This window comes from Littorina saxatilis, linkage group LG2, assembly GCF_037325665.1.
Source record: "Littorina saxatilis isolate snail1 linkage group LG2, US_GU_Lsax_2.0, whole genome shotgun sequence".
Classification (NCBI taxonomy): Eukaryota; Metazoa; Mollusca; class Gastropoda; order Littorinimorpha; family Littorinidae; genus Littorina; species Littorina saxatilis.
Genome location: NC_090246.1, coordinates 99,940,348 through 99,960,754, shown reverse-complemented (window position 1 = coordinate 99,960,754; position 20,407 = coordinate 99,940,348). Strand labels below are relative to the sequence as shown.

Below are 20,407 nucleotides of genomic sequence, written 5' to 3'. Positions count from 1 at the left end.
GATGACCCAACGAAAGCAGCTCTGTGTAGCTGCTCAGCAGACCTCGGCAAGTAGAGAATGGCGCGTAAAGGTGAATGTATGTTAAAAAGCACAAGCACACACTGTAGACCTATCTCGCCAAGAGAAGAGGAACAAGAAGATAGGAAGACCTTTTCAGAGAACAAGACACGGTATTTTCAGGAGACCTTTTCCACATGGAAAGACACAGCTGACGAGAGTTGAGAGGGGGCTGTCTGGGCCTGGGGAAATGAATAAGAAATTCAAGCCACTCGTGTGTTAGCTGGGAAAGCTCTCCATCGGTCCCAACCCCTAAAGACCGGGTTGGCAGGACTTCCCGCGGTTACCTATCAAATGGTGAAAAGCCGTGGTTATCAGGGGCCATGTTAGCTCAGCGTCTTGGCTGGAGGCTCAAACACTCGGCTTGTGGACTGGGGGGCTTGTGTTTGTCGGATTTCTTTTTCTCACAGGACCGCAGAGAGCAATGCCTTGTACACTTCTCTCAGTGTACACCCCAGAGATAAAGGCAACTGTTTGTGTGTGTGTGTCTGTCTGTATGTCTGTGTCTGTATGTCTGTGTCTGTCTGTCTGTGTGTGTCTGTGTGTGTCTGTGTGTGTCTGTGTATGTCTGTTTGTGTCTGTGTGTGTGTATCTCTGTGTGTGTCTGTTTGTGTGTGACAGTGAACTCTTTGGTGGTTTATCATGTTTTCGATCATTGTTACTCTGGTTAGACGGTTACCACGAAGACATGGCTTGAATCCCAGCCGAGCTGATCAGATTGAATGCCCTGCGAACGATATAGTCGTTATTTAAACAGATTTCATGGTAGATCTTCCCATAGTTTGCCTCTCCTGTTTCCCTTCGGTTCCTACTTGTTCTGTTCATTGATTTTTTTTTTAAATCGCAAGTTTATTTTCTTTAACTTTCCTCGTCCAATACAGTGTACACACATTTTTTTTTAATTGAAGAGAAACACACACACACACACACACACACACACACACACACACACACACACACACACACACACACACACACACACACACACGGTAACCACACTGATGTAAGATGTCGTGCGCTGCTCGGCCCGGGTAACACGAACTTTATTTTTGGCCAGTTTTGTGTCCCCCCAAAAATTGCGGTTACTTTTGCCTGTGTACTGACATAGTACAGTTACTTTTGGGGGTGTGCAATTTAAAGACGGTTCAGAATGTGTTTACTTCAGCGTTTCGTTCATCCCTCTCGGGTGTTGGTTGTGTCAAACGTTTGAATCGCTGTCGCGACTGTGTTGTCTGTCCTTCCTCAATAACCGACTGGTCGATGGATCCGATCTTGAAGTCAAACGACTGTTAGCTAGTCGTCTCGATTTATTGTTCTGCAATTTATATCATGCAATGTCTGTTATGAATTTGTGTCGCTGCCTTCGTGGGGTTCGGCTTTTAAATGAACGGTAATCAGGTAACATATCGGCTAAGACTTTTATTATTATCAGTTATTATGCCTCCTCCTCTCCTCAAAACAGTTCAGTTTTTAAAGCTAAATATTAGTAGTCAAGAATGGCACAAAGTTCGATTTTAGTGGGTGTCCAGGTGCTATGGAAGCACGTAACTCTCAATGCACACAATTTATAATCGGGGAAAAAACACGTTTTCATCCAAGTGTATGATCGACTGATCACACCCAGGAACTGAACCCAAAGATTCTAGTGTTGGTTCTTAGCTGAACCCTTACGCTCAGAGCTGATGTTTCATGTATAATTATATATATCTAGATACCTTCTACTCGGGCGCCTCATTTTTCTCTACTCGGGCGCCTCATTTTTCACAGCATCTTACTTTTAATGTAACCCTGATTCGAACCCTTAAATGTGAGACAGAAGGTACATACAAAAGAAAAACATTGCATTTATCTTGAATGTAGCTTCCTGGATTCTTGGAATGGCTTTCATTCAGAATAACTTATAACTGTTGTAAGTTTGATCACAGCAGTCTTTGTAGTTGAGAAGTTACGTGAGAAGACGACCTAACGTACGCACAGAAGACAAACACAGAGGAGGGGCACAAACCCAAAAGAAAATAAATTCCTGCTTGCGACTCGTGGTCTTAAAAAACATGTACGCACGACTTAAAGATTTATTGTATTTCCCTTCTTTTTTTCTTTTTTTTAATGAAGCAATCAGCCTCGATGCATTCCAAAGACGCAACCTTTCTCCGATTTTTTAAATTTGTTTCACACCATCGACATCATGCACTCAACTACTCTCTATCTCTCTGAGTCTCTCTCCCTCTCTCCCTCTCTCTCTCTCTCTCTCTCTCTCTCTGCTCTGTTCTTCTTCCCCACCCCATAACACCCCCTACACCTCCTTCGTTCGGGTGTTGCAGTTTGCACCCAGTCTCCGTGGTGCCAAATGTGAAAAACACTTGCAGCGCTGCGAGGGATTTGCAAAAGGCGAGTGCCGCCTGAGAAAAACTGGCACGTTTTTCACGTGCTGAGGAAGAAGAATGCGCGAGGCAAAACTCAGGTTTACCATCTCATGGCATAAATCTTCGGAAAGCGCACCTAGCAAGCTGGGGCAAAAATTCTCCTGTGAGCAGAATAGATCTCAGTTTGGCTGAGGTATACTCCTACCGAGCACAGCAAACGCAGTCAAGTGCACTGCCAGGGCTATCAAAGACCGAGGTACTGTATGGGAGAAGGGTTGTGTTTGTGGGAATATAAAAACGCGTGTTTAGCTTTCCTTCGCTAGAACGCAGCTACGGTAGGCAACATCTGTTGTAAACACACTAAAAGGTAGAGGAACTTTCGTGGGTAAGGTACAAAAACAAAAAAAGTGTATTTTTGCTTTCTACGATTGGCTTGCCTTTGTGGTGGTTCGGGGAGTCATTTTGTTTGTTTTCTTTCCATTGTGCGCCTTGACTCGCCTTGTTGTCAGATATGTGCGCGTTATAAATTCTCGTATTATCATTATTATTATTATTTAAGTTATTGAGACATCCCAGTGCACTAAGGGATTTATAGAGCAAATCGAGAAAATTCATTATTGAACGAAGCGCATAGCGCTGAGTTCAATAATTATTTTCGAGATTTGCTCTATAAATCCCTTAGTGCACTGGGATTGTTTCAATAACGATATTGTCGGTACCGCCAGAGAAAAAAGAAGATACAACACGCACATTTTGCTACGCGCATTTGAATAGGCATAACTGTGTGGTCAGGTCGTATAGAAGATCTACTTTTGTGTGGGCTGTCTCGTGTGTCGTGCTTTCATCACACGCAAACTCTTGTTTTAATTTCTGTTGGTAAATTCCAGTGTAGCGTTAAGCTAAACAGTGATGATCTTTCTCTCATTTGAACTCGGAGAAAGGACTGTGCTTTCAGTTATTTGCGGTTCGAAACCTTCATCGAGCTTCGACAGATTGACTGTGCAGAGTTGTGCCCCTTGCCAAGGTCGACGGAAAGCCCATTTTCAAAATAAACGTGGCATGTTTTTCGTGTGGTATCTTCCCTCATCGGGGAGTCTGGTACTAAATATGAACGGTAAGAATGCTCTGAACCCTACACGTATTATATCCCCATCGTTTTATCGTTCACATTTGCCTAACATGTTAGGCCCTAATTTGCTGAGCGGGATTTATGTCGTCTGCTAGGCTATTGCACTGAGTCTCATTTCAAAAACAAAAATTGCTCGTCCCGTTGCACTGAGTCTGCACACATAAAGCAGGCTGGTAATAAGTCTTATATGTGGTAAGAACGTTCTAAACCCTACACGTTTTCGATTCCGATTGTTCTTGCCTTAAAATAAACGGAAAACATTCATTTACTGAACAGATGCAGTCGTATTTCAGTGTAGTCTGCTACGTGCTGATCTAGCTGCTACGTTATCGGAATAACACTTGTGTTTTCTGTTAGCTGCTGGGAATTGTATACTAACTCATCATTTGGTAATGTGGATAATAAGGTACATGCCACCAACATGGCATAATTATGAGAGGAATCTTCGCAAGTCGAAACTGAAAAATTAGACACAGCGGGTTCTATTTTTAGATCAGTGCAACTGTGGGCGGCACAGGCGCATGCAATCTGTCAGAAAAAAACCACTTCTGCTTTAATTGAAAAGCAGGACATTTATGGTCATAATCATAGGTATTGTGGAGAATATAAGCTACATGTCATTAATTAATTCTGAGGATGAGAGTACAGTCTCGCTTTGGCAAAGGGTGTAAGAATACGCTCTGTGGAAAAGTTAGCGCACTCCAGGAGTGCGCTAACAGATTTAAGCGCATCGCCATTAGCCAATCAACTGGTTCACATCAGTCATGTGACACCAGTACTTACTGACAATTATGATTATTATGATTATTATGATTGTTATGATTATCATGATTATTATCATTATTATTATTATTATTATGATTATTATGATTATTATTATTATATCGACACTCAGCAACGTGAAACTATTGCTTTTTAACAAAAATTTGCAAGATCATCTCCATCGTGACTGCAAAGGATTGTTTTTCACCCTTTTACAAAACTGTCATGTTAAACTACAGCACTGTGTCGACGAGTCAGAGTCCGTGATTATTTGTGTCCTTCTTTCGGACAAGGTCAAAATAACGTCGCATTAACACCCATCCCTTCATGTTTCGTGTTTCCAACGACCGATGGCGATGGTGAGCTCTGAACACGCATGGCACATCGTAAAATCAGTCAAGCACAAGACGGCTTTTTCCGCAGCTCACTTGGAGATTTCGTAACCCGGTCAGAGATTGACGCTGAACCGTTCACAGCTCTCCTCTATCAGACCTGACGTTGACGTAAAAAGGTTATGTAATCAAAGCCATGAATAATTTGCGCAATCAAAGCCATGATAAAAAAAATTACATGACTCATGCAAGTCATCCAAAGAGATTAAAAAATAAATGGCAATTTTCTTTTCGTGATCTATTACCCTAACACTACTTTAAAATCGTTATACCATTTTATTCTTAACTGCATATTTACACACTTGATCATTTAGACTAACCTGCACATTTTGTGAATTTTTGTAAACAGTTAACGGAGAAAACACAGTTTTTTTGCGAGTACTTAGTACCTTTATTCCAAAAGCGTAAAGAAATCGTGCACTAATTTCAGCATTTAGGGCGTTTTTTGAAAACTGACACCTATGTGTTAAAACACGTTTCGGAAGAAATAACACACAATGTACGTAATTATCCTTATTGAACTCAAGAAACCTTTGGGGAAAAAAATGCCATGACAATCGTGGCTACTATGTTGTTTTTAACAGCTTCAAAACTTGTCCACATAACGGCACAACGGTTCGAGCAACATCGAACTTTTCACAGTGGCACGCACGGTGGCCGTGCCGATGTTCAAAGGACAGGAAAACGGAAGACGGCCGAATGACGCCCAGGATGCGCAATGAATATCAAAGAGGGGTCGTTTCCAAATACCTAGAATGCCTGCGGCATGGTGTAAGAAAGTATACTCTCTCTCTCTCTCTCTCTCTCTCTCTCTCTCTCTCTCTCTCTCTCTCTCTCTCTCTCTCTCTCTCTCTCTCTCTCTCTCTCTCTCTCTTCTCTCTCTCTCTTCTCTCTCTCTCTCTCTCTCTCTCTCTCTCTCTCTCTCTCTCTCTCTCTCTCTCTCTCTCTCTCTCTCTCTCTCTCTCTCTCTCTCTCTCTCAATGAGAGATATACACTCCAATGCCGGGACACGCTATGCATACTGAATTCGTAAACGCCAGTGTGTTGCATAAAAAGACGACATTATAATGAAAATGCCCCGACTGCAGTCTATATAATCCATTCTGAATTCATGTAAACGCCAATGATGATGTTCCATGAAAAGAAGAAATTCTGATGATGTTGAAAAACTCTACCCAGTTTGGTGCATATTTCCAGCATAAATTCCTTCTTAGGAAAATGTTTAACTGTTTAAAATAAACATTAATTCGGTGTATTCTCTGGAACACCAGCCAACAGAATCAGCGCATCCAGTACATTGCGATTAATCATGATCGCATGAATTGTGAACACATCAGGTGAGTCTGAACCAATATATTCTACAGTTACAAAAGAACTTACAGAATACAGCGTAGACTGTCTTTGATGTAGCAGTAGCTTTGGTGTAGAAGTAGCTTTGGTCTCAAGGAAACATAGTCCACCGCTACACTACGGAATATCTTTGACTTTAGTGAATAAAAAGTTATTGCGCTCTGAACTGCTGTTCTGTGAACTAATATCATGACTTGTCGCTACATGTCTGTTCTTTCTGGGGAAATCTGCTTTTGGTAATAATGGACCTATCACACGCAAGTCAGTACTAACATATATATATATGAATACACGATGTCGCTAACAATGGTCTAATGGCCCGAAATGCGCCATGTCCATCATTCGTGTCGCCCATAAAAGGCCGTTGTATTCTGGTACCACAATAATGCTCTGTGCCATAACTATTTTATTGGTTTTCATGACATTTTGGGAAACCGAATGCAGATAGGCTGGACGGTGTGGGTGGTGACAGTGGGGCGCGAAGCCGGGACGGGCGGATGGGGAAAGGAGGAGGGGGGGGGGGGGCGTCATGTGTTTGCTTTTCTTTTTTATTTTCGCCTGGTCGTACCCACAGACATACAAAGAGATGTCTTTGGGTCGTACGGGACTGATACATAAGCGTCATCACACTGACCATCGTGATTATATTTTTGAGTGCCATAACATTCGGATATTTCACAGACTCCTGGGGTTTTTTTTTTTTTCTTCCTCCATACAGCATGCAGTGCACGAGATAGCGGACCATCACAGCGATGAAGATTTACGACTTCCTTTCCAGCTTGCTGACTTGATACTCGTGACCTCGGAAATCAGTCCAGGCGCCTCTGTATCCACCACCGCAAAAAAAGGTAAAAAAAGAAAATCGCATCACTGCAGAAAAACCCCGGAAAACCTCATTCTAAATCTGCCGAGGTAATCGATCATTAAGTTATTTCCTGTCCCGACTTCACTGCCAAACAGATAGTTTGTGTGAGTGTTTTTATACAGCTCTATTGTTACAAGAAAGACGATTGTTTGAGTAGACCTTAAATAATCATGTTGGCTGCAAAGGATGTTTTTGTTTTGTTTTACTCTTTCACGAAATAGTCATGTTTAACAACAGCGACACTCTCGGGTTTTTCTAGGTTACGGAATATCTTCCAAGCGACTTACACCTTGTTTCAAATAAAGGCTATTCAGAGGTGGCTACACAATATCTATATCATTGATTACGTTCTTGACATTATACATATTCTATTCCTCCTCTTGTATTATTTAGATATGCATACCAAAAAAATGTATACATCGTTTTAGCGTGTACACTTGTGATAACGTAAAAGCTATCTAAAACAAGATAATGCATTAAAAAATCTAATCTAATTAATTCATTATATTTTTATCAGCGGTACATTCAACACATTGCTTTAAAAAGATCATTTAAGCTTCATGTATTAGTTATTCTAAAAACAAATTAAAAAAAGAGACGCAAGACAAAATAACAGCAGCAACACTCAGTGAAAGAGACACAGAGAACGAATGGGAGACGCATGCACACCAGAAGCAGCGCTTCTGTGTTTTCCGAACTTTAAAAATTAAGCAAGAATAAGACATTTCATTTACCAAAACTGATTTATGAGATAAAATATAGATTGAACCGTAAATATTAACAGTAAAAAAAAAAATCAAAATGTAAAGTGTTGGCACGAATATTAAATCCCTGTAGTGCAGTCTAACTCGCCATTAGTAAGTTCACTTTCATCAGCTGATTTGTATTTTTTATGAACTGACATATTCATGAAAATTACTAAATTTATTTAATTAATTTCTTCGTTTTCTTCTTCTTTTTCTTCTTCTTCTTCTGCCTGTGCATATCTGAAGGACCATATTTTTCGAGGAAACCTGACACCACATTATACAGATTTATCTTGTTTTTCGGAGAAAAATCGTGGCAATTGATTCTCTAACAATTATTTCAGTTTTACTTTTAGCGATGAATCTTTATCCGCGCGGATGCTATTCCTACTGGAATCCTTTCTTCTTTCTTTTCTTTTTCATATAGATCTAATCAGCCTGAAAAGTGCTCCAGTTGAGCTCTGCTTGTTTACCAACACGTGTGCTACTGCTAGCTTTCTGCGAGGAGATGCAAAATGTACAGACTTATAAAACCAAAAAACACCAAACTATTCAAATGTGAATATGTCAAAGGTTTTACTATGAAGGACACACCGTCACTCGTTTAGTTGGTCTGATGATTGATTGATTGCATAGATTACCGGCGCAAATAAACGGAGAGTTTTAGAATGAGGCGGAAGGGGGGTGGTCATTTGCGCGTAATAATGATATTCACACATGAACATCAAAACTGCTGCAGCGACGAAACGATCATCTCTCTCTCTCTCTCTCTCACACACTCTCTCTCTCTCTCTCTCTCTCTCTCTCTCTCTCTCTCTCTCTCTCTCTCTCTCTCTCTCTCTCTCTCTCTCTCTCTCTCTCTCTCTCTCTCTCTCTCATTTTAACTTTAAATGTAGTGTTTGTATAAAGGACAGGTTGTAAAATTAGGCTTTGGCTTAACCCTTTACCCTTTTGTAATTAAGTGCTGAGTTCTGAGCTCTCTCTCTCTCTCTCTCTCTCTCTCTCTCTCTCTCTCTCTCTCTCTCTCTCTCTCTCTCGGTCTGAAAAGCCTGCGTCATTCGCACACAGATTAATTTCCGCGCTGGCGCCGGCACCCTCCACACAAGTGACCAAAAGGGGGAGCGAACGACAGCGCTATATAGCGACGGAGAAGACAAGTTTGAATTTTGAAATCCGAGGTCAAGGTGAACTTGGTCGTAAGGGGCTCAGGCGACGCGGATTTACATCCATTGACAATGACAAGCGGCTCAATCTCTTTCTTACACCCCTCCTGTCCCCCCGTCGCTAATGTCCTTCCGTCCCCATCCTAGCTGCCCCCCCCCCCCCCACCTCCATCCCTCCTCGGCGGGTCTCTGCCCTCGCTATCTATTGTCCTTTCCGTGTTTCTGAGTGTTGGACTGACAATCACAGCACGAGGGAGCGGCTGCTTTCGCGATAGTGTTACTGTTAGTGTTACTGAAATCGGTCAGATTCCTGAAAAAAGGATCTGTTGATAAGAGGTTGAAGAATGCTGTATATAGGCATGGCATAGGAAACTGTTTTTCATTTTTTCAAGAAATCCGTGGCGGTTTAAACTTTTCAACGAGGAAGCATAAACTGCTACAGTTATCGTGTGGTATTAAAACCGCGTAGATAGATACGTCTCCTTTCTGTTTAATTACAATATAATAAGATAAAAATGCATGCGCATAGAGGAACTCGTTGGGTTTGGTAATACATCGACCAAACACAGTTAGAACAAAACGCTTTGATAAAATAAGACATGAGATAATTATTTGATTGTCCATACAATTTAACAATGGATGGAAACGTGAGAGTGAGAGAGAGAGAGAGAGAGAGAGAGAGAGAGAGAGAGAGAGAGAGAGAGAGAGAGAGAGAGAGAGAGAGAGAGAGAGAGAAGAGAGAGAGAAACACTTTGGTTTCGGTTAGTTTAAAATATCAATGCATAAGCATTAACAGAGAAAAAATCAACAATAAAGTTATCAAAAATGCCTGTATTTTTTTATATGCGACACACAGACACAATGCCTGTCAACTGTTACTGGGTGGGTTTTTTTTTCTCTGAACCTGAACAATTTACTGAAAACATGCATGTAATAACCACTCACATTTACGGTGAATGTAGATTTATTCAAGAACGTGTGCATAAACATTGTCTTGAATTTTATCAATGTATCTATTTTAAATGACATGTACCTGAGAGTGACAGTACAGACAATGAACAAAACATCTATCGCGCACAGTGGTTTAGAAAAAAAAAAACCCAGAGTGTATGCAATTCAGGCAAATGTGCGCGAAACACATTAGAACTGCATAATGGGTATATATGAAAAATGCAAACAAATCATTAATTGGGTAAATGGAAAGCACAACAAATCAAAAAATTAATAATTTAGATTAATCAATAAAGTCTCCCTTTTTTTAATTTGCCTGGAAAATAAATGAACTGATAGGTAATTAAAATTAACGACGTTTTTTTGATTAACTGGTTGGCGTGCATGGTAAGTTGTACGTGTTCTAATGGTCTACACCTTCTTCTTACATTTGCTAGCTCTCTGGTTCTTTGCCAGCTGTGTCGTTCATGCATGCAAGGTCTTTTTTTTTGTAGGAAGACATGTCATTTGAACAACGTCTCTCTCTCTCTCTCTCTCTCTCTCTCTCTCTCTCTCTCTCTCTCTCTCTCTCTCTCTCTCTCTCTCTCTCTCTCTCTCTCTCTCTCTCTCTCTCTCTCTCTCTCTCCTTCCCACTGACATCCGACCACATTTGTATTTTGTGTGCTGTTTCTTTTAATAATTAAGTCATTTTAGGTTGTTGCTGTTGTGTTGTTGTTTTTGTTGTTGGTTGTTGTGGTGATGATGGTGATGGTGGTAGTGGTGGTTGCTTTTATGGTGTGTTTTCGTTTTTTTTTTGTTTTTGTCTTATGAATGCGTTTTGCAAGTATTTGTGTTGAGATCTTTTGCTTCATTTTTTCGCGATCTTTTCCGTCAAGCCTGCCGCTGACTCAGTTCAGCTGCCGCGCAATATCTATTGCGTACCAACACTTTTTTTAATAAATTGTGCGACTTATGTCCCACACTCAGGCAGTGAAAAATAAATATTAAAAAAGAAGAAGATGAAGAAGAAGAAGAAGAAGAAGAAGAAGAAGAAGAAGAAGAAGAAGAAGAAGAAGAAGAAGAAGAAGAAGAAGAAGAAGAAGAAGAAGAAAGAGACAGACACTGTTAATTTTAAACACGACGAACATTGTTTTCAACAGCAGCTTCTGTATCTAACTTCTTTTTATCGCACTTTTATCTCAGCTATTTTATATCTATTCTACATTCTATTATTTGGAAATGGCTTTGCAGTTTAACATCGTGCTGATTTACAGCTGTCGCGAAACACGATCCTATCCTAACAGAAAAATGGGCACTATAGAACCAAGCAGGCCATTGCGTTGTACATTATACAGTCAAACGTTCCTTTCAACACTGTCTCTCTCTAGCCACTCACTGAATCCGGGAGTCTATTGTCTGCTATAAAGTTTATATAGATTGTATTTACATAAAACATGCACACGTTAAGCTCTAACAAAACACAATAATTACACAAGCGTGTAGTGTTTCGTTTACTAACAACGACGATGACGACAATGACGTGACAACAGCAAGAACAAACAATAACAAACAGCAACAAGAGCAAACAAACAAATAACACTGATAAAGTGCACAGACACCCTGGTAAGACTACAACGACAACCACAAGAACAAACACTACCAATCAACAACAAGAGCAAACAATCAAATAACACTGATAAAGTGCACAGACACCCTGGTAAGACGACAACGACAACCACAAGAACAAACACTACCAATCAACAACAAGAGCAAACAATCAAATAACACTGATAAAGTGCACAGACACCCTGGTAAGACTACAACGACAACCACAAGAACAAACACTACCAATCAGCAACAAGAGCAAACAAACAAATAACACTGATAAAGTGCACAGACACCCTGGTAAGACTACAACGACAACCACAAGAACAAACACTACCAATCAACAACAAGAGCAAACAATCAAATAATATCAATTGCAGCATTTTGTTTCGTTTGATGGGAAACTGTTATGGCGTACACCTTGATGCATATTGTCTCTTCCGGTGTAACACGAAATTTTTACTCCACGAAAAATTTACTCCGGAGTAAATATTTCGTACGAAATTCTTACTCCGAGTACACTTTTCGTACGAGAAAAGAACTCCTCAAGGCACGAAAAAATTACTCCCTCCACGAAATTTTTACTCCCCATTTTTTTTACTTCCAGTAAAAATCTCGTACGCAAAAATGGGATGCGGGCGAAGGGATAATGCCAATAAGTGATCTCGCGCACACGAATGTCGCGCTACCCTCCTTCCACCCCTTCCACCGCCAAGACTAACAGGGGACAAGGGAGTAAAAATTTCGTACACCTGGCATGGGAAGTTAAATTGCTCGTGTTGGGGTGAAGTAATTTATTCGTTATTTATTCGTCAGGGGAGTAACATTTTTGAACGAAATGTTTACTCGGAACTCACCTGTCTTGGGGAGTAATTTTCTCGTGCAATGGGGGAGTGCTTTTTTCGTAAAGGGAGTAACTTTTTCGTACGAAATGTTTACTCCGGAGTAAAAATTTCGTGGGAGTCATTTTCTCGTGTTACACCGGTGTGTTGTAAACGGTGAATAAACTATACACAGTTTCTGAAAAAATATGATGAAGAAAATATCAAAAGCGATTGCTTACATCTGGATACATTGATATCTTTTATTTATAACTAACGCTTTTTATGCAACCACTCCCGTAAACACGTTTAATATAAACAACCTATAGGAACGAAGACAAACGAATGCGGGTGGCAGTCTCAATAAAACACATAAATACCAACATCAAACAATACGGAATATAATAAATATTTCATTAACCTTATGTTCATTTTTAAAGATAACATACTTGCGTTCTGAACGGGGCCCATCCCACAGAAAGCAAAGGGAAGGAGAGTACAAACACGACCATTAAAATACAATAATGCATTTAAAGCGGCAGGTGAGGCTCTATGCATGCATGCATAGTCTGAATCATAGTTCGAAGAGATATAAATAGCCTGGGGTTGAATGTGGGCATTCATTTTTTTTTTAAATTAACAACTTTTTTTACGCATTTGTGCACTAAATGTTCCTCCGTCTTCGTAATCTTATCCTACGCATGAATTCTAAGTTTAACCAAAAATGTTATCCTGAAGATTTAATGCAGAGATTTGTCATTACATAGTACGATCGGAAAGGCCGCTTGTACATATTGTTCACCATTATCAATGCTAGCCTAATCAAATATTTTAGACGTCGCTAAACAGCGTACGTAGCCTAGAATATCTTTGACAGAATTTGTTCTCCATAATTCTGTTCCGAGTGCGGGCATCTTTCACCAAAATTGTACTCTGAAGGCACAATTTTGACATTTTGCACCAAAATATAATTCAACGTTATTATCTAGAAGGCTGTGTGCAGACATTTTTCCCCGAAATATTATTCTGAAGGCATATATATTTCACACAAAAAATACTCTGAAGGCTGAATGCACATATATTTCACTAAAATATTGCTCTGAAGGCTGAATGCACATATATATATTTCACTAAAATATTGCTCTGAAGGCTGAATGCAGACATATTACTCCTAAAATATTGCTCTGAAGGCTGAATGCACATATATTTCACTAAAATATTGCTCTGAAGGTTGAATGCACATATATTTCACTAAAATATTGCTCTGAAGGCGGAATGCACATATATATTTCACTAAAATATTGCTCTGAAGGCTGAATGCACACATATTTCACTCAGATGTTTATGAGGGCTAAATTTTGACATTTTTTCTTTTAAAAAAATATTGAAAAACAACAAATGCGGACAATTTACAACAACGTTTTACGCTTATGTTGCTATCAATTTCCGCAACTGACGCTGTCCCTCACTCCATTCCACCACTCCCCACCCCCCCACTCCCTTACCTTGGTATAGGTGTACACGAAAACAGTGTTCATTTTCTTAATCCTAGTCCTGCGTCTTCCCTGTGCTAAATCAGCACTGGCAGTTATCTCACTGTGACCTGTGCCACCGAGTACCGTAATCTGACAGTTTTTCTTGACCTGCCAGTGGTTAGGCTCTTGTACAATCCCCCACCCTCTGTTTACCTCGGTGGACAAATCGAATCCTATCTTATATCGCAGCGGTTATTTGCCTTACAGTTTGGAGATAAAGCAACTCGCCCGACGGGCTAGTATTTGCTCAGCAAAATGGCGTTCGGGGGGAAAACCGGTGTGCCCTGTTCGCTTTTCCTCCCCCCAAGAGCACGTTGTGAACACAGGCCAGGCTGACGCACTGTAGAATCTGTACAGTTCGCAACCAGCCTCGACAAAAATGGGATGACAGGGCCGGCGGAAAGACGAGAACACAACACGTTCAGTAATTTCGTTTCCACATGCTAACTATTCTTATCTTGACGCTGGAAAAGCATGCTGGAAAAAGTCTCTCTCTCTCTCTCTCTCTCTCGGGCTGCTCTCCACCCCCACCCCCCACCCCGGCCCTTCCTGGCCTCTTCTCCCACCCCCCCCCCACCCCCCCTTCTGTTTTTTTGCACCCACAGCACCTCACTCTTCATGCACCCCCTGTGTGTGTGTGTGTGTGTGTGTGTGTGTGTGTGTGTGTCAGTGTGTGTGTGTCAGTGTGCGTGCGTGCGTGCGTTTGTGTGTCAGTGTGTGTGTGTGCGTGAATGTGCGTGAGCTTACGTGCATCGTACATCATATATATGAGAATGCACTTGAATCTTAGACAGTAAAGTTCGTAAAAAGTTATTCCCGCCATCTCATACGCCAACCGCAATATCCGGTTTTGACTTTGATCTCTCTCAACACTGAGCTTTAATGTAAAGTATTGTACCATATTTCGTTTTATTCTATTTTCTATTCTTTCTTTCATGCAATTCAAGATAAAATGCACATCATGTTTTGTCAATTTACCATTTAAATAAACGGAAAACAACAGAGTTGCATTCTGTATCAAATTAATATCATTCAAATGCCGGGGTCATTATTTTGTCGGTGTTTGTGGCAAATCATTATCAGTGTCGGTGTTTGTGGCAAATCATTATCAGTGTCGGTGTTTGTGGCAAATCATTATCAGTGTCGGTGTTTGTGGCAAATCATTATCAGTGTCGGTGTTTGTGGCAAATCATTATCAGTGTCGGTGTTTGTGGCAAATCATTATCAGTGTCGGTGTTTGTGGCAAATCATTATCAGTGTCGGTGTTTGTGGCAAATCATTATCAGTGTCGGTGTTTGTGGCAAATCATTATCAGTGTCGGTGTTTGTGGCAAATCATTATCAGTGTCGTTCAAAAATGAAATAATACGGCATGAAAATCACTTTCATTTTGTCTCCCTTCTTCAGCTGTATGCAGCATGCATGGACGTTGTGGGAACATGTCGCGACATTGCGTGCAGTTTCGATCGTTACAACTAGACAGTTCGCATACTTTTTGCTTTGCTTTGTTTTCCCCTTTTATCCCGGCCAACCGCTGGAGTAACTTTCTTGTTCTTTTTTAAAATTATTATTATTCATTAAAGTACTGATGCAAATAACTCACGTTTTCAGCCAATGTGTATACGTGTGTCAATCATAACCAGTGAAGCACAGAATGGACTTCATTTCGTTTAACCTAAAGCTACAACCCAAAATGCCTTTCTTTATTATCAGTTTAACGTTTTGATTTGCAAAATGAGATGTATTCATGTAATGATAAAACAGCATCTACCGAGTTGCGAATGTCCATGATAAAAAAAAATGAAAGGCATTACAATTTCCTACAGCGTGCACACACAAAAACTGCAACAAAATGCAATACTCGTGTGTCAAGCAAGGTAAATCCAGGTTTTAAATCTTTCTACGACTTTCGCTTTTGGGATATATATATTCCAGAACTCAAAACGAACTAACTTTATTTGATAAAAAAAACGCATGTACATGAACCTTCGTCACCTCTTCAGGAACAATGGCAAGTAGGTTAAACTTGAAACAAAAATGGCCTTTTCTCCATGACGGTTAGATCGTTACATCGCAAAATATAAAGTCTCATTCAACGGACTGTGGTTGTTGTATGTAAATGGATTCCCTCGAGGCAGTTGTAGTTTCAAAATACGACCATTAAAATTGTACCGACGTAAATTATCCATGGGCTTAGTAAATGAATTCGGTTTAAAGAGACCAACGTCACCAAGCGGACTTGCTACAAGCAATTCAACAATGTGATGAAGACATTCGTGGACTATGAATCGCGCTTGTGAAACAAAGATTAAATTTGAAGAGAAAAAGAAATAAACTGCCACAAAAAATGAAAAATCGCACGAAACATCATAGCAAAATATCTATAAAACAAACAAAAATGACCTGGAAGTACAACTTCGTAATCGGTTGAGAAAAAAATGTGTGGAGAGGGAGAAGACGAAGAGACGGAGAATGCAAGACAACAACCGCCCGGAACTGTTTAACACCATCACGTGTGATCGCTTTCTCTGAACTTTTGTCACATTATTTTTACGTAAACGACTGATTTACACAGCCTAAATTGGAGATCTTGTAAATTTAGATTGTTCTGTCCACGATTTATGATACCACGTGTACATTGTAATAACCTTTCCATAAACTAAATCCCAAATAATGGGCCAAAGGGCAGGTGAAACGACCAGACAGATAACGAGTAATTACCAGGCCACCCGCACAACTGACCAGTGATTGCAAAGCGCTGAAATGAACGAGACTGAAGTTTTCAGCGTTCGGGGGGTCAGCTCAAAGGCAACCGAGTGTTCGATTCTCACAGCACGTCTCTCTCTCTCTGTCTCTATCTCTGTCTCTGTCTCTCTCTCTCTCTCTCTCTCTCTCTCTCTCTCTCTCTCTCTCTCTCTCTCTCCATACTCTCTCTCCACTGAGGATGAAGTGAACGGTGTGGATGCGAACTATTGTTAGATGGCATACTCACTAAAAACTCCTCACAAAGGGAACAGTGCGATTTTTATTTATGTGGAAAGAGAGATCAAAATTCAAATCCTAACCCTAACTCCTCACAAAGGGAACAGTGCGATTTGTATTTATGTGGGAAGAGAGATCAACATTCAAATCCTAACCCTAACTCCCCACAAAGGGAACAGTGCCGAGTTTTTTTCTGTGGGGAGAGAGAGTTCAAAATTGCCAGTTAATTTCGCCATTTTATTCATGTTTGTTAAGTAGAGAATAAATGCCTGGCGAGTGATCTCTGCGACGTAAAATTAGCAATTACATTGTAGAACAAACAAAAATTCCTTCATGACCTTTAAAACAAATGACCGACACCCCAAACAAAATAAAAATAAAGTACACTTGTTTTCTACATGAAGCGTAACTAACGGGGGTACTCCGTACTGGTTAAACCTCGTAGTCATATTCCAGACTGAAGTGTTAATTTCAAAAGGTCAACGGAGTTATCAAGATTGAGAAAGCGACGTCAGTTTCTTGCAAATGAAAACACATTCGTGGTACAATGCTTTTTTGTGTATCTGGACATTCCAGTGGTTCTAAAATGGACAGATCGAATAATCACGTCCGTTGAACATGAAAGTTGAAACAATTTTTTGTGTGTGCGATGAAACAACATATTCATACATATAAAAGTCTGGTTTAAATTCTGATTTCAACAAAATAAAATTGCGATGTTAGTAGCCAAACTGTACAACAATATTTTGGATTTTACTCGAAGAAAATATTACTTACAAACATCTATGAATAATCCATCACAAGTTGTAGAAATTGAAGAAAGAAGCACCACACAAAACTGATTTTCACCACGTTTCACAAATCGATGTCGAAGGTGGGTAAAGTACTCCTGCCCACGTCAAATATTCACAGAAACTGGCATAAACCTTTTGGGAGAATACGCACGAAGCAACGGGGAGGGGGAAAATGAGATACACAAGAATTTAGCAAAATGAATTTTGATTAAGAACCGCACCATAGAAAATCACAAATGAAGTTTCATTTGAAGCTTCAGGTACATCCGGTTTTACAGCAATATCTGCTGTCAGTGGGAAAAATCTGTAGAAGACGGGAAAAATTGCCAAAAATTGTTGGTAATTTCTACTGACACCCGCACATAGTCAAAACATCCGAATACGCAAGGAATCGTCGATTTCTGTAAAGCACCAAAGTCGTAAAAAGACGTTTTAAGCCAGTCACACAAGCACTCCACGCTAAAATAGGTCCGTGCTCGTATCCGTGTAGTACAGGAGGTACACACTGGCGAACTGTACACGCGCCAAACGCATGGCTCCTCCGCGCAAGTAGTAGTAGGTATGGAAGGACTGCGCGAGCTTGAACGCAAGAGGAGTGGAGTTGGCGGGCGGGCGGGGGTTGCCTTCACAAACACACTCCCGACTCGCGGGGTTGTGCATCGTTAGGCTTGTCACTCACGGCACTCGTCCACCCTGTCCACCGATTGGTCTAAACCTTTACCCCCACCATGGTTTTCGTGCCCCCACCCCTTCCCCGATTTCACCTTCCTGGCGTTTTGGAAAAAAAAAGTGAGGCCATAAGGATCCTGCCCTCACTCCTTCCCTTTTCCTTCCCCTCCGCTATTTTTTATGCCCCCCATCACCGCCCCTGGCTCCCCCACTGACAACAACCCCCTTCACTCCTACCGACTCCCCCCTCCCCCACACCCCACTGTCAGTCTCATTCTACTCGCATTCCACTGTGTCAAACACAACCGTTTCGCGGCACTCCAAAAAGGAGGGCGTTCCCATCATTGGAATGGGTTGTGTGTCACGAGCAGAATACGTTCACATGGACTTTAAACGAACGAACTATGGCGAACATGTTGGATTGGACTATTCTAAATAGTGCTTGACCAAGTATTAATCGCTAAATGATTTCGTGGGTACATATAAATGGACAAAAACTAAAGCCAAGTGCAGTGATGTTGTCTGTAGAAAGTGGACTGACCCTGACGTGCCGCGAAAGCTATATTTAGGTTTCAATCACGTGCCCTCAATGGGTTACCCATTTTCACACTGCCGACTGTATGCCTGCGGGGGTTCGACGGGGAACCCGCCCAACGCGATAGTAGATCCGAGCTGTGTTGTGTGTGTGTAGATGCTTGGGAACCCCAAAAGACCGAGAAAGAAAAGAACAAAAAGCACAAGTGTTCTTTCTGACAAGAGGAAGACTACCGACAGAGAGCCCGGCCTCGAGGATTGCCAAAAGTGTGCCATGCGTGAGGTGTAGCATTGCAAAGACGACGCCAGCTGGGAACGTCAGAGCCGAGCTGCCATGACACTTCTTGACAGCGAAGAGAATAAGCTATGGATGTTCCGGTTCTTTGCAGTGGTTGGCAATACATTTACGTACAAAGGATTTACGGGAGCGTGATGGAATGCTTGCGGCGATTGCATGGAAATGTGCACTCTGCAGTCTTTCGCCCTCGGCAGGGCGCTCGTTGTAAACGAATCACAAGGCTGCCGGGGTTTGGCTGTGTGCCAAATGGCGGCCCTTTGTGCCCGCACCGCTGCTGACAGGTCAGTGCAATCGATCTCTTTTATGACTGCTGTTTTTTCCTGCAACCCTCTCTGTTCTGCATCAGACCAAATGAGCTGTATTACAGCAGTGCATGTATGCACACACACAATGACATAAAGATCAGGAGTCTTAAAACCAGGACAGAATGTTATGTTGATGAGAAAGGCCAGGAAAACAGGCTGAGCCGAGCTTTGGCGAGGCGGCCGGCTGGCTGTGTTGTGACAGATTATTGTCGGCACAACTACCGGGGGTCGGCTCAAAACCTACTGGGTAACACAAAAGCTGACGATGTTTTCGTGGCTGTTCGGTTTTAAATGTTAGTTTCGGACTTCGCTGGTCTTTTAAATTAGATCCCTTTTTTGTTTTTAAAGGTTGGGTTTTTAATACATAATAGTGAATTTATTTTTGTTCTACATGATTTGCTAGCTTTACAAGCCGAAAAAAATCTTGTCAAAATCAGAACAAATACTTTTTTGTGGAAAGTGTTTCAAAAAATATATAAAGCATCAGAGATTTGGTTGTTGCTGACATGCATTTATCAAACAGATTAAAATGACAATAAATCATAATAACCATTGCTTCAAAATGCAAACTTAGTTCAGTGTGAACTGCAAGTGTAGGCCTATCCAGTGTATCCTTGTAAGTTGTTATAAAATAGGTCTCTTGGGTACACCAACATATTTTCATCTTTTCTGCAATATCTGAACTCGAGTTACAAAAAGAAGTTGTTGTTGTTTTTACTTTGGCATATATACATTAGGCCAAAAAAAAAAAATTGTCTGTTTAGGGTAACATGACCAAAAAAAGTAGGGTCGGTAGGTAGGTAGTTTTTTTTTTTGTGTTTTTTTTTGTGTGTGTGTGTGTGTGTAAATGCTATGTTGGCTGAACATTCACTTCTTATATTTGATGAATACATGTTTCAAAACTAACGTATAAATAAAACAGAGAGAAAGGGAGAGAAAGAAACGCCAAATGTCTCTTTTTAGCATTTTTACCTCTTTTTTTTTCTTTTTTTTTTTGAAATCAAAAAAAAGTTTTTGGGTCGGCGCCAAATCGATAGGGTCGGTCGGGTTACCCTAAACAGACAATTTTTTTTTTTGGCCTTATAATTAAAATATGTAGATAATCGTT

The 20,407-nt window shown here is 40.8% G+C and overlaps 1 protein-coding gene across 3 annotated transcripts in view; it reads right to left on the bottom strand.

The window, feature by feature from the left end:
* The window catches only part of LOC138960327 (trinucleotide repeat-containing gene 18 protein-like), a 208,001-nt gene extending 189,952 nt beyond the window's left edge, over window positions 1-18,049 (bottom strand). For all 3 annotated transcript variants that reach the window (XR_011453945.1, XM_070332186.1, XM_070332187.1), the window contains exon 1: window positions 17,477-18,049. The gene's annotated coding sequence lies outside the window, so the exon portion shown is untranslated. The remainder of the gene's footprint in view (window positions 1-17,476) is intronic.
* Window positions 18,050-20,407: the final 2,358 nt, after the last annotated feature.